Source organism: Triturus cristatus, chromosome 8 (genome assembly GCF_964204655.1).
Source record: "Triturus cristatus chromosome 8, aTriCri1.1, whole genome shotgun sequence".
Lineage (NCBI taxonomy): Eukaryota > Metazoa > Chordata > Amphibia > Caudata > Salamandridae > Triturus > Triturus cristatus.
This window is the reverse complement of record NC_140591.1, coordinates 1,039,832,712-1,039,845,712: the sequence shown is the minus strand read 5'-3', so window position 1 is coordinate 1,039,845,712 and position 13,001 is coordinate 1,039,832,712.

The window sequence follows — 13,001 nt, the reverse complement described above, 5'->3', positions numbered from 1 at the left end:
GTCACTTCCAAATTACTGCAGAGCGCCGCCTCTTGCCCGAAGAATTTCAGACTTGGCTGCCATGCAGGATAATGACAGCTTCCGGCTCTACCGCTTCACCCAACCGTTGATTCTGGAGTTGACGGCGAGACTGGCACCGCACCTGCAACCGCAGCACAGGTATCCCACGGCACTGACACCCCAGCTGAAGGTAATGGCTGCCCTACATTTTCTTGCCACGGGTACCTTTCAAAATACCATAGCTCATGTTGGTGGCATGTCTCAGAGCACGTTCAGTGGTGTGCTGCATGATTTCTTAGAGGGCATGTTGATTCACCTGGATGACTTCATCAAGTTCCCAACCCCTGAACAGATGACTGAGGTCAAGCGTGGATTCTATGCCCTGGGAGGGATGCCCCATGTCATTGGGTCCATAGATGGGACACATGTAGCTTTGGTACCACCACACGCACGGGAGGTGGCGTACCGCAATCGGAAGCACTACCACTCCATCAATGCCCTTGTGGTGTGTCTGTCCAACATGGTGATTTCACATGTCTGTGCTCGTTTTCCAGGATCAGCACACGATGCCTACATCATGAGGCGTAGCGGGATGCCTGATATGATGATGCAGCTGCGCAACGAACGGGCATGTGTTGTTGGTGGGTACAGTCTGTCTGTCCTGTATTCAGTATAGCCTACCAGCACGACCGCTTCACCACTTCTAACGATGACCATGTGCTTTCCATGTAGGGGACGCTGGCTATCCCAACATGCCTTGGCTGCTCACACCTCTCCGCAACCCCATCACGCCGGCCCAGCTCCGCTACAACACCGCCCATGGCCGGACAAGGCGAGTGATAGAGAGGACGTTTGGCATGCTGAAGAGCCGATTCAGGTGCCTCCACAAGACCGGCGGCGCACTCCCATATGCCCCGGCGAAGGTCTGCAAGATCTTCATGGTCTGCTGCATGCTGCACAACATGGCAGTTGAAAGAGCAGTGCCACTCATCCTGAATCAACATGACGAGGACCATCCACCCGTGGAGGACGAAGGGCTTGGCAATGGGGCTAGTGATGTGGAGGATGTGGAGCCGCAAGAGGACATCCGGACTCGGCTCATACGCGACTTCTTTGCATAGTGGTGAGTACCAGTGTCTGAGTGTGCATGCATTGGTCCCCGTGTGGCATGCGTTGTGATGTGTGTCTCCACCTGCATGTATGGCACGTGAGTCAGAGGTGTGTGTGGGTGTGTCACTGGAGTGATGGTGCCAGTGATGGTTGTACTTCCTCAGTCATAATTGTGACCTAGCATGTTGTCATCCATACATGTGTCGAGTAAATGCACATGCAAGTGCCTGTGCTTTTTGTGGCTGACTTCTTGTGTGTCTCTCTTCCCCAGGTACCTGCGCATGCCGTCTGCTGGTTGCATTGTTGTGGCACTGCTATTCCTCATGGACATGACATCGTGGGCTGACTCAGCGTTACAGGCACGGACACGTTTGGAAGTCTCCATGGGGTAAGGGATGCATCTGGGGTGTATTGGGTGTGGCAGTTGTTCACGATGTGTGCACACTGCCCCTGTCGGTGTTTGGTTCCTCTGCAGCCATGTCGCATCCCCATGGGACACGACATGCAGCTGTGTACACCTGAATAGATGGTCTGCCTGGTTGACAGTCATCAGTGATGGGATAGGGGATTGTGATGATGGCATCAATGTGTGTGACACTGCCCTCGGACACATTCGGTTAGCATTGGCTTGACATGGTGTGGGACTTCGACATCCGCGGATCTATGGTGTATGGCAGGCTCTCCGTGTGCAGCTGTGGGTATTTAGCTGTTAGCCGACGCTTGTGTGCCAGTTCCATGGCGAACACACATGTGTGCTGCTGAAGGGGGGTGCCAGTGTTGGACCCACATGTTACTCCACATGATGTGTTCATGTGTACTTCGAGTTGCCTCTGCAATCCCGAATACATGACTAATAAAGGTGTCCCTATGCCTCCAAGGTGCCTCTTCTCAGTCAATGCTGGTGTGTTGCCACGGTGCATCCTGCTTGTCTGGCATGGTATTCCCTGATTGTGGCTATGTGTCAATGTGTCTAGTGGCAAGATGCAAGCTGTGTGTGTGGGCTGAGACTGTGTATTGGGCATGATGTCCATGACTGTGTGGGTATTGTGACATGTGCCATCCCCATGCATCCAACGTTGGCCAGGCCCCCATTCTCTGCATCCACCGGACTCAAGCTTGCAGGACATGTTTCTGCCACCTGTCTACACATACCTGGGTGCCCCCCAGGACACTGGACTGGATCCCTGACCTCTGCGCATGACTGTTGCTGTACTCAATGTGTGTGTCAGCACGGTTGTTCGGTAACCCCCTCAGCTGGTTGGGCCCATCACGGGTGTGTATGGTGCTCCATGTCTGTCTTGCCTAATACACTGTGACCCATGTGTCCTGTGCCAGACTCAGGCCCCAGGGTGTGGGTGGTTGAAGACAAAAGATGGCTCAGGCATGTTTTGACTTTACAAGACACATGTTAGGTAATAATGCTACCAGCAGGCATCTACTCTTCATAGTGTGATTTATTATTTGGGGGGGGGGGACAACAAAGTGAGTGTCTTTCCGGGAATTTGGAATCCAAAGTTCAGTAGGGGAGTTGGTGTCCTTGCCATTGGATGTCCTCATAGTCCATGCCACAGTCTTTGTCAACATTGGTCAGCCAGTGACCAGCAGGGCCATGTGGCAGAGAATGTCTCTTGATGCTGTGATGCTGTTGCTCCAGTGGGCCAGGTGCCAGGCCAGGTGTCCTGGGAGATGGTGATGTAGCGCCGACCCTCACGGTCCTTTCCGTGGACGACCCGGCCTCCTGCGGAGAACCTCATCAGCAGGCCGTGACGACATCTGGGATGCTCCGTCGGATGTTTCCTCCTCCTCCTCCTCCTGATCCCTCCCTGTGGGTGGTGATGTTCTCCGCCTTCTGGCACAGGGAGGGTTGGCCATGTTGTCGGCCATCCGACGGAGTGTAGCGTGAATCCCCTGGAATGCCGTCACTTGCTCAGCCTGTCTGTCCTCCATCCTCCGTTGGTGTACCAGTAGACAGGCATGTAGCTCCGCATGTTGCTGGGCCTGCTGGGTCTTTATCTCATCGAGGCTCCCCTTGATCTCATTGAGGGTGGACACAACCTGGGCCATGCCCGTGGTGTCCTGCCGGTATGAGTCCAGGATGTTACGGACATGGGAAAATACCGGATCCCCAGCCAACTGGTCAGGCTCGTGCCTCTGCCGTCCTCCACTCCCACCACCCCTGCCCACTTGCGCCTGGCCTGCCCTTGTGGGCACATCGGGTCTCCGGGACCCCTGAGGGGTGGCATTGGCGTTGTCGCCTGCCTCCTCCTGGGTGCCCAGGACACCGTGTCCCTCCTGGCCAGCCTGACTGCATTGTGGTGTTGGGGCAGGGATCCTTGGTGTCTCCTGGGATGTGGCAGGAGTGGGGGTGGTGGTTGGCACAGTTGTACCTAATGCAGGTGCTGCAGGCGGTTGGACACCAGAGGGGCCAGGTCGGTCGGGGTCGTCCACAGAGTGGTGAGAGTGGTCGCTGCCGGTGGGATCGGGCTCCTGCAGATCCGGGTCCTGTGAGTGTTCCCCCCCAACAGAGAGACAATGTTAATTTTGGTCCATGCAACATCCCTGTTTCATCATTTCCAAAGTTGGCACATTTCCTCTTGGAATTAGGATCTGTCTTGCATTCCACTCACAGTGCACTTGTGCATGGGTGTGTCCCTTGGGCACCACTTTGGCCCCTTTAACTATGTGTGGCACAGTCTTACTTGCTGCGTCAAGTGTGACTGCAGTCAGCAGTGGAGTGGGCAGGTGTTGCGAGCCATGCATTGGCGCCTTCCGTGTAGCACTGTACATGTGCACATGGAGTTGTTCCACACACTTATGTGATGCAGGTAGCTGTCATTGTGCTCGTGCACAGGTTGTGACATGGCCCTGTGTTTTGCCATGGAGAAGAGGGGGGGTTCTGGCACGGGCCACCCTTGGCTACATGCACGCAGTCTACCTGCTGACGAGCAGACATTCCCACACACCACACGGCTGATTTGCTCTCCCTGTGTCTCCCTCCCTCTCTGTCCCCCTCTCCCTCCCTCTCTGTCCCCCTCTCCCTCCCTCTCTGTCACCCTCTCCCTCCCTCTGTGTGTCAGCCTCCTCCCTCTGTCCGTCTCCCTGTGTCTCCCTCCCTCTCTGTCCCCCTCTCCCTCCCTCTCTGTCCCCCTCTCCCTCCCTCTCTGTCACCCTCTCCCTCCCTCTGTGTGTCAGCCTCCTCCCTCTGTCCGTGTCCCTGTGTCTCCCTCCCTCTCTGTCCCCCTCTCCCTCCCTCTCTGTCCCCCTCTCCCTCCCTCTCTGTCACCCTCTCCCTCCCTCTGTGTGTCAGCCTCCTCCCTCTGTCCGTGTCCCTGTGTCTCCCTCCCTCTCTGTCCCCCTCTCCCTCCCTCTCTGTCACCCTCTCCCTCCCTCTGTGTGTCAGCCTCCTCTCCTGGTGGCCGGAAGCCCTCGGAAAAGCACCCATCCCGACGGACCACGCACGGAACCTAGGCGTCATCCTGGATTCCTCACTCTCAATGAACAGACAAGTCAGCGCCGTATCCTCTTCCTGCTTCAACATTCTTCGCATGCTCAGAAAAACATTTCGCTGGATCCCCACCGAAACAAGGAAAACTGTCACCCACGCTCTGGTCACGAGCCGACTGGACTACGGAAACACCCTCTACGCAGGTACTACCGCAAAACTCCAGAAGAAACTCCAACGAATCCAAAACGCCTCAGCCAGAATCATATTAGACATCCCACGCAACGAACACATCTCTGGTCACCTCAAAGACCTCCACTGGCTACCCGTCAATAAGAGGATCACTTTCAGACTGCTTACCCACGCACACAAATCACTCTACGACATCGGACCAGAATGCCTCAACTCACGTCTGTCCTTTTACACCCCCTCCCGCCAACTACGCTCTTCCAGCCAAGCCCTCGCCACTATCCCTCGCATCAACAAGACCACCATGGGAGGCAGATCCTTTTCTTACCTGGCTGCTAAAACATGGAACTCTCTCCCCGCATACCTTCGCCTCACCCAGAACCACCTAGCATTCAGAAAGCAACTTAAAACCTGGATATTTGAAAGGTAATCCTCCTCCCCTTCCTAAGCGCCTTGAAACCCTATGGGTATGTAGTGCGCTATATAAGTTTTGTGACTTGACTTGACTTGACTCTGTCCGTGTCCCTGTGTCTCCCTCCCTCTCTGTCCCCCTCTCCCTCCCTCTCTGTCCCCCTCTCCCTCCCTCTCTGTCCCCCTCTCCCTCCCTCTGTGTGTCACCCTCTGTCACCTCAGCCCAGCTTCCTGGGCACACACTGTTAGCAGATCTTTGAGTGGCCCTTGGCTTGTTGATGTGAGTTTGTTTCTGATCTCCAGGCACCCATTGGGTGTGATGTGTGTCTGTGCGCTGCTGCTGTGGTGGTGTGTGCTGCCACTCTTTCACAATGTTGGCTGTTCATTAGCTGCTGTCATGTGCAAAACTGTGCCTTCACCCCCATGTGTTGATGCAAGGCGTCCGCCATTTGCTGGCAAGTCATTCCTGTGTTGGGACACACTGTTTGTCTGGCTGTGACCTAGGCCATATGGGCAGAGTGCATTGTTGTCTGCTTCGGAGTCGCACTATGTGATTTTTGGGGCCCAGCCTCCCGCCATCCGGGTTACCGTGTCATGTGTTGTTGTCTTCTGTGACTTGCCATTGTCCAGCTGGGTGCATGGGGCATGGTGGCAGCAGTGGCATGTGCGTGCTCATGGAGTGTGGTTGAGTAATGCGATGGCTTGTGGTGGTTGCGTGCCTGTTAGTGATTTTGGTTGTGGATGCCGTTCCCCCCATGTGAGTTGCGTTGTTTGTGTACTCACCCGGGTCTCGGAGTCCTTCTAATCCTTCGACTGCCTCCACCGGCAGTATGGCCATCACCCTCTCCTCCCAGGGATGGTACTGTACGGGTCTGCGGGAGGGCCCTCCTCCGGTGGCGTTGGCCTGGTCGTGTTCCTCCTGCCTCTTGGCTCTGACCCTCCTCCGCAGATCGTACCACCTGTTCTGGCATTCCTGCCTGGTCCTCCTGGTGTCCGCAACAGCATTCACAGCATCGACGATGGTCTGCCACATGGCTGTTTTTGCTGCCAGGCTGGTGTTTCTGACCACTGTTCCAAAGATCTGTGGCTCGACTCTGAGGATTTGATCAACAAGGCCCTCCAACTCTCGGTTACTGAACTTTGGATTCTTGGTAGTGGGCATGGTGAGGGGTGTGGGTGGGGATGGTGGGGGGTGTGTGTGGATGTTGGGGGGGGTGTGTGGATGGGTGTGTGTGTGTGTGTGTGTGTGTGAATGTGATGAGGGGGTGTTTGTGAGGGTGGTTGTGTGAAGGTGTGCAAGTGTAAGGTGTGGTGTAGCTTGTTGTATGGTTCTGTGGTGTCTGGCAGCAGTGAGTCTGTTGCAAAGGCTCATGGTTTGTGTGTGTGGGCCCTTTTTATTGGTCCATGGGTGGGTGTGGCAGTGTTTGAATTTTGGGTGGGTGTGTTATAAGTAGTGGTGGTGTTTTGGCCCTCTGTTTGTCTTTGGCAGTTGCAGGTCAGTGAAGGTGTATTTGTAGTGTTTGTTGGCCATGTTTAGTGGCTTTGTGCCATTCGAATAGTGTCTTCTTGTGTTGTTTTGTTTTGTCCTGGTTGTGTACGTGCGTTTTAAGCGTGTGTACGGTGTGTAGATGGGCCATTTGGTTGTACGGTGCTGTCCTTGTGTGTGGGTTGGTAAGACTCGTACATGCGGTTGTGATGTTGGGGCCTGGGGTGCGCTCCGTACTTAGGAGGTTGTGTTGGGGGTAGGACCGGAACGTACTGGGGTGTACATAGATGGTGGTACGACACGTACTGGGGTGGGGGTACGACTGGAACGTACTGGGGTGTAGGTACACGGTGGTGCGACACGTACAGGGGTGGGGGTGGGGCTCGAACGTACTGGGGTGTAGGTACACGGGGGTATGACACGTACTGGGGTGGGGGTACGACTGGAACGTAGTGGGGTGTACATAGACGGTAGTACGACACGTACTGGGGTGGGGGTAGGACTCGAACGTACTGGGGTGTACATAGACGGTGGTACGACACGTACTGGGGTGGGGGTACGACTGGAACGTACTGGGGTGTACATAGACGGTGGTACGACACGTACTGGGGTGGGGGTAGGACTCGAACGTACTGGGGTGTACATAGACGGTGGTACGACACATACTGGGGTGGGGGTAGGACTCGAACGTACTGGGGTGTACATAGACGGTGGTACGACACGTACTGGGGTGGGGGTGGGGCTCGAACATACTGGGGTGTACATAGACGGTGGTACGACACGTACTGGGGTGGGGTTAGGACTCGAACGTACTGGGGTGTACATAGACGGTGGTACGACACGTACTGGGGTGGGGGTACGACTGGAACATACTGGGGTGTACATAGACGGTGGTACGACACATACTGGGGTGGGGGTACGACTGGAACGTACTGGGGTGTAGGTACACGGGGGTATGACACGTACTGGGGTGGGGGTACGACTGGAACCTACTGGGGTGTACATAGACGGTGGTACGACACGTACTGGGGTGGGGGTACGACTGGAATGTACTGGGGTGTACATAGATGGTGGTACGACACGTACTGGGGTGGGGGTAGGACTCGAACGTACTGGGGTGTACATAGACGGTGGTACGACACGTACTGGGGTGGGGGTACGACTCGAACGTACTGGGGTGTACCTAGACGGTGGTACGACACGTACTGGGGTGGGGGTAGGACTCGAACGTACTGGGGTGTAGGTACACGGGGGTATGACACGTACTGGGGTGGGGGTACGACTGGAACGTACTGGGGTGTACCTAGACGGTGGTACGACACGTACTGGGGTGGGGGTACGACTGGAACGTACTGGGGTGTACATAGACGGTGGTACGACACGTACTGGGGTGGGGGTACGACTGGAACGTACTGGGGTGTACATAGACGGTGGTACGACACGTACTGGGGTGGGGGTAGGACTCGAACGTACTGGGGTGTACATAGACGGTGGTACGACACGTACTGGGGTGGGGGTACGACTCGAACGTACTGGGGTGTACCTAGACGGTGGTACGACACGTACTGGGGTGGGGGTAGGACTCGAACGTACTGGGGTGTAGGTACACGGGGGTATGACACGTACTGGGGTGGGGGTACGACTGGAACGTACTGGGGTGTACATAGACGGTGGTACGACACGTACTGGGGTGGGGGTACGACTGGAACGTACTGGGGTGTACATAGACGGTGGTACGACACGTACTGGGGTGGGGGTAGGACTCGAACGTACTGGGGTGTACATAGACGGTGGTACGACATGTACTGGGGTGGGGGTGGGGCTCGAACGTACTGGGGTGTACATAGACGGTGGTACGACACGTACTGGGGTGGGGGTAGGACTCGAACGTACTGGGGTGTACATAGACGGTGGTACGACACGTACTGGGGTGGGGGTACGACTCGAACGTACTGGGGTGTACCTAGACGGGTGGGGGTATACATACACGGGGGTACGTGTCGGACGTACGGGGGCTGGGGGGAGTGTTGGGCGCGTATGCGGGCACATGTCTCCATGGTTGCTATAGGAGTTCGGTGCGGACGGTGTTTTTTCCATACGGTTGTAAGCTCGGACGCACGGGATGGATCGTGATTCCTCGGTCGGACTTGGCTTTTCACGTTTGTAAGGTAAATCGTCCGAGGACGTGTCGGACACATTTTCCGACCCGAGGACGTGTGGGGAATGATTCCCAGTGCGGTTCGTATGGACTTTTTACCATGCGAATCGTGATTGCCAGTTCGTACGGCACTTGTACGATTCGTACGGTAAAAAGACCCGATACGAGTCGTACGGGCTATTTTTTTACCGGATCGTAATCGGCACCTAAATATTTGTGCTCCACACCACCTTGGAGTGACATTTTCTTGCTCTCCTCACACTATTTAAGTGAGAATTTTCCCATCTCTCTTTCTCATCTGGTGGTAACCTCCACCACCACAAGCGCATTAATTGCAAAAAAGGAACTAGCCTGTGCCTGCGATCCTCATCCAGGGTGTGGCAGTGGGTTCCTCTGCACTTTTTTGCCTTCCTTTGCTACCGGGATGATCTGTGTGGTCTTTGGTAGTGTTGGTCTCACACTTGGGGTGGTCTGGTTCACTGCTGCTTCACTCCTGCTGAGAGATAGCCTGTTTTATTTGCCTCTTTCCTTACCTGCCAACTCACACGGTGCAACCGTGTGTCACACGATTTCGGTTCCCTTCACATGGTCACCTGGTGAGGACCCGAAATCACACGGCAGCAGGAAAACGAGCTGAAACCCACTATAAACAGTGGATTTTCAACTAGTTTTTGAAGGCTGTAAGCAGCTGATGTCCATTAAGAGGTGTGAAAACGCCCCAGGACATTGGTGTCAGCCTCAATGACCCTTTGCTTTTATTTTTCTGGGAGAGGTGCAGGGGTGGGGGGGATTGGTGTTGGGCACAGTGCCTCTTAGGTAGCTCTTGTTATGAGGCACTCCCCCCTTCAAGGCCCGTTCTGTCCTCACACCGTGGCATTAATTCGTAAGTTGGCAGATATAATATGTTATGTTATGTATGGCTTTCCATGACCGCTGGCACGTTCTCCTTACTCTCCCTCTGCTCACACTACTCCTGGGGGTTCTGGGTTGTGTCCACCTCCGTTCTCCCTCAGCATCTTCTTTCTCAAGTTTCTCCTTGAATGGTGCAAGTTTGTCTTCCCTCAGATTTAAATCCACGCTTCTTGGGAAGACTAGACCATGCCTTCCTCCAAGGAGCACGCTGGCAGCCATTTTGGATTCCTTGCCAGCCTCCTGCAGCTCATCACAATTCGTTATTTAAATAAAGTGCAATATTATCAGGATTTCTGGAACACCGGTGCCATGTGACAGTAACCATAACAATATTGCTCCAGAACCCAAAGACAAGGCCTCATCATAATGTTGCTAATAAGGTCAAAATTACCTGCGTGGTGGCCTACGGGGGTACATCTGTGCAATGGCTAGCTAGCAAGGTTGTCATGGAACCTACTGCAAGCAAGGAAAATATGTCTCCGACTGCTGGCTGGATAGTGAAAGAAAGCGGTGATGTGGGTTCTGTGGGCCCATCAGCCCTTCAAGGCCTCAGTACCCCTGAACATTCTGCACCATTGGTAACTATTCCGCAGCATCCATGTAGAGTTTTTTTGTCCGTCTCCAGGGATAATGCGTTCTTTCCCTGTAATTGGAGCCCCATTCCATCCTGGAAAAATGATACTATGCCACATGCTCGTTTGATATCAGGAAAAAGATATAAATTGTCTGCAATAGAGAAACTTCAATGTCGGTAGTTTAAATAAAATATCTGTCGCTGAAATGTACTGTCTTCTTTTAGTACATCCCGGAGACCACTTGATTCTTGGGGCAATAGCATTGTATGTGTTAAATTAGACGTATAAAACAGCTTTAATGTGCAACATCACGTACATTTTACCGTTTCATAATATCCAATCCTTTTCTTGTTCAAAATAGCTCCTAATTCCTATTATGTGAGTTTATTTGTAAGCTAGTATCTACTGTTCAAACAATTAGAGACTTAAGAAATTAAACCACGGGGAGTATTCCTGTGAAATACCTATTTTTCAGCATTTTATTGTTTTAAATTATTACTGTGTCCTATGATTTTTTTTCCGAAGAACTAGTTGCGAGTGCAAATTGCCTTTAAATAAAGGTTGATAACCTTTAGCACACACAGCAGGATATGTATTAATGTAATTCTTACCCTCCTGTTAGAAAAAAGCGTGCAGCAATTAAAAGTTTCTAATTCAGTGAACAAGAAATTCAGTCCTATTAAAGATTATGAAGGCATAGCGTTTTGCTGTTTTGTCCTATCAATAATCGCATAGTGTACATAAGATACTACTATACAATCAACGCAAATAGTAGAATGGGGCATTAGGTAATATGAAAAATAAATAAATGATATACGCAATATGTGATATTTATTCCAAAATGGAGGCGGTGAGAGATGGCGTTCCTTTGTAACTTTGAACGCACCAAGCCCTGTCTTTAAAAACATTCACGGATCTGCAATCTGAGGTCTTGGAAACTTGCATTCGTCCATGGACCGTGGCACAGTGGTGCCTGCGTTGGCATTAGACAGCACTCAGGGGCTCATATATGGGAAAGTCGTGCAGCACAGTACAGCAAGTAACCTTAATGAGCTGTACTGAGTGAAGATTGTTTTAGTGCAGAAAGGGACAACTTCCTGCATGAAAACAATCCTGGAAGACATATTCCTCTTTCTATGTGTGCTGGAGAATGCATAGGAAAAAGGTAGAAACAAGGAGAAATAGAAATATTTCCCCTCATTATATCTCCCTTGTGAATGTGTAAGATTTTGGCGAATCCCCAGGCTTACAAGTTTATGTAAATCTGGGGATATGTCAAAATCCGTGAAAGCTGTGTGAGAACACCCACGCGGCGCCCATGGAACGCCTTCCTAGGACAGAATAACGCAATACAGTGATTTGCGCTGTGTTGCGATTCACCAGATTCTTGGAGCCACGCAAATATCTATCCTGTTATATGTATATATTAAACTTTGAAGGTGGTCAAACTAGTTTTATTTGTGGGCTACCATGCACTCCACTAAAAGTCACTTCTAGAGCTCCACTGGCACATAGGCTTTCATTATACTGCAGAATTTGGGTATGGGATACCGGGGAGCAGAATCTGAGTTTGTTTGGAATCACTTCAAAAAATTCTGATGATTATGACTTTTCTCCCTGGAAAGGAAATAATCATATGGATCCAGGGATACCAGGTCCATTCCCCAGGCGTTTCTGGAGATAAAATTATATACAGAAGATGTCAGAATTGAGTAGTAAAAGTTTTATCTGCTTTCCCATAGGAAAATATTTTTTTTGTTTTCTTACTAAATTTGCCTCTTTTCAATGTCACATTTAACCTTTGTTTTATACCTTTGGTATAGGCTCAGATTTCACTCATGAGAAACCAGTGAAGCCCAGCAGTTAGCAGGTAACTATAACTTACGCCTCGCAATGTACTGCTTATGACCTCACAGATTACATCACTCATAACATGGTCAATGACATCACTGATGACATCTCAAATGACATCATGGAAGACATCACTGATGACATTATCCAGCAAGTGTAAGTGTTTCTAAAATATTTGTTTGACTAAAAGATGCATACTAAGCTACTGAATTAGTTACATTACTATTGTTTCTGTACTACTTAGTGGTACTATTTCTATCATATGTCATCTGAGTGGCTGTGTGACTGTGTGAATCTGTGTGTGAGTGGTTGTCTGAGTGGCTGTATAGGTGTGTGAGGGCCTGTATGGGTGAATACGTGGGTGTGTGAGTAGCTGTATCAGTGAGTGAGCAGCTGTATCAGTAACTGTGTTGGTGAGTGAGTGGGTGAGTGAGTGGGTGTGTGCGTGAGTGGTTCTATGGATGATGTCATGAGTGATGTCATTTAAGATGTCATGAGTGATGTCACTGACCATGTCATGAGTGATGTAATATGTGAGGTCATAAGCAGTGCATTGCGGGGGCATAAGTTATAGTTAGCTCAGGTAACTATAACTGCTGAATTTCTATAGTTTTGTACAAGTGAAATCTGAGCATAACTATAAGGTTTTTTGAATCTTATTTCCTAACCGTAACATCCCTGTAACCTTTGTATTTTCAGTAAATTTCTTAGGTTAGTCTACATCTTAATTGGTTTTTCCTTAAATTTCTCAACAACTGCTGTGAGGATTTAAACTAAATAAGTGAAAGCTTGATCTGCGTAACCAAATCTACCCATTTCTTATTTGTTTCAGTGGATTAACAGTGTTTTTTTGTATTTATGTTAATC